Raw genomic sequence first — 2,248 nt, 5'->3', positions numbered from 1 at the left:
TCGGCGGGAGCGCCACCGCGCTCCCAAGCAGTGCACTGTAGCAGTGCGCCACCGGGCCGGCCCATGAATGGTGATTTCTTATATTTGCATGAAATTAAAAAGCAGCTTCTGCTTATTGCGGGCTTTACCTGGGAGCGGGGACTCTTGCACAGTAGCAAATGATCTGTGGAGGTGGCCTTCTCTCTTCCTGCGTTGTCTCTGGCTGAGTTGCAGCCACCGCTGCCTATTACAGAGGAGGATGCCCAGGACATGAATGCTCACACCCTGGCCAAGGCCTACTTTGATGTTAAAGAGCATGATAAGGCAGCACATTTTTTGCATGGCTGCAATAGCAAGAAAGCCTATTTCCTGTACAGGTATTCTAGATTATCTGTCTGGAGAAAAAAAAAAAAAAGAAGGATGGTGAAACAGTTGATATCCCAGGCCCCCTGGACAGAGGACAAGTAAAAAAACGAGGCTCTGAGAACATTGAGAGTGGATCTCAGCAAAAAACACCAAGCTCAGGAGCTTGATGGATTTAGCCTTTACCTGTATGGTGCAGTGCTTCGAAAACTGGACTTGGGGAAAGAGGCCATTGATGTGTTTGTGGAGGCTACTCATATGTTGCCTTTGCACTGGGGAGCCTGGTTAGAACTCTGTAACCTGATCACAGACAAAGAGAGGCTGAAGTTCCTGTCTTTACCAGACTCCTGGATGAAAGAGTTTTTTCTGGCTTGTATATATACAGAGTTGCAGTTGATAGATGAGGGTCTGCAAAAGTATCAGAATCTCACTGATGGGGGCTTCTCTAAGAGCTCATATATTGCCCCCCAAATTGCAGTTGCCTATGACAATATCAGAGATATCGACAAAGCCCTTTCCATTTCTAATGAGCTAAGGAAACAAGACCCTCACAGGATTGAAAATATGGACACATTCTCCAACCTTCTTGATGGCAGAAGCATGAAATCTGAGTTGAGTTACCTGGCTCATAACCTCTGTGAGATTGATAAATATCGTGGGGAAACGTGCCGTGTAATTGGCAATTATTATAGTTTACATTCTCAGCATGACAAAGCAGCCTTATATTTCCAGAGAGCCCTGAAACTGAACCCTCGGTATCTTGGGGCCTGGATGCTGGTGGGACCTGAGTACATGGAAATGAAGAACACATCTGCTGCTATCCAGGCTTACAGACATGCCATGAGGTCAATAAGCGGGACTCCAGAGCTTGGTATGGCCTTGGGCAGACCTATGAAATCCTGAAAATGCCATTTTACTGTCTTTATTATTATCGATGGTCCCACCAGCTTTGGCCCAATGATTCTCTATGCTGGCTGCCCTAGGAGAATGTTACAAAAAACTCAATCAACTAGTGGAAGCCAGAAAGTGTTATTGGAGAGCTTACACCGTGGGAGGTTTGGAGAAAATGGCTCTGGTGAAACTGGCAAAGCTTCATGAACAGTTGACTGAGTCAGAACAGGCTGCCCAGTGTTACATCAAGTACATACAAGATATCTATTCCAGTGGGGAAATACTGGAACCCCTGGAGGAGAGCACAGCTTTCCGCTATCTGGCTCAGTACTATTTTAAGTGCAAGCTGTGGGATGAAGTGTCAACTTGTGTGCAAAAGTGTCGTGCATTCAGTGATACCCAGAAAGAAGGTAAAGCCTTGCTCTGGCAAATCCTGCACCTTTGGAATCAAAGCGAGACTCCCACCACCGAGATGACTGCTCCCTTTTTCCTCCCTGCGTCACTCTCTGCTAATGACACTCCCACACGAAGAGTTTCTCCACTCAGTTTGTCTTCTGTCACATCATAGTTGGCTACTTTCAAGGCAGCACGTTACTAGACTCGTATTAAGCCTTACCGCTATGTCAAGAACGGCCACGTCTCTTCTTCCAAGGACCTTAGCTCTTGTTACTACAGATGGAAACAGCTCCTTGGGGACAGTTTATGTAATCACCTCTAGAGGCAGACTGACAATGCTGGCAGGAATAGACATTGTCTTTTGCCATTTAAAAGCACTTCTATCTCCCTCTGTGCAGGGTGGCTATAGATCTAGGCCCTCTTCCTAGAGCCATTTACCCCTGCCCTATCCTGACAAGAAAAACAGCATCGCTATTACAGCCCTATAGCATAGGCAGTGCTACGGGAACCAAGTTTTAATGCTGCCTGCAATGGAAGAAAAACATGGAAGGGAGAAACGTCTGCCGCTCTACCCTCTGCTAGCACTAGGGGAACTAAGTATTCTAGGAAGAGGTTGGGG

The 2,248-nt window shown here is 46.7% G+C and overlaps 1 pseudogene; it reads left to right on the top strand.

Annotated features, from left to right (window-relative positions):
- Window positions 1–63: 63 nt before the first annotated feature.
- On the top strand, window positions 64–1,801 carry LOC103596213 (annotated as a pseudogene).
- Window positions 1,802–2,248: the final 447 nt, after the last annotated feature.

The sequence above is a fragment of the Galeopterus variegatus genome, unplaced genomic scaffold, assembly GCF_000696425.1.
Source record: "Galeopterus variegatus unplaced genomic scaffold, G_variegatus-3.0.2 Scaffold1958, whole genome shotgun sequence".
Classification (NCBI taxonomy): domain Eukaryota; kingdom Metazoa; phylum Chordata; class Mammalia; order Dermoptera; family Cynocephalidae; genus Galeopterus; species Galeopterus variegatus.
The sequence above is the reverse complement of the archived record's forward strand: the minus strand, read 5'-3'. Positions and strand labels throughout refer to the sequence as shown.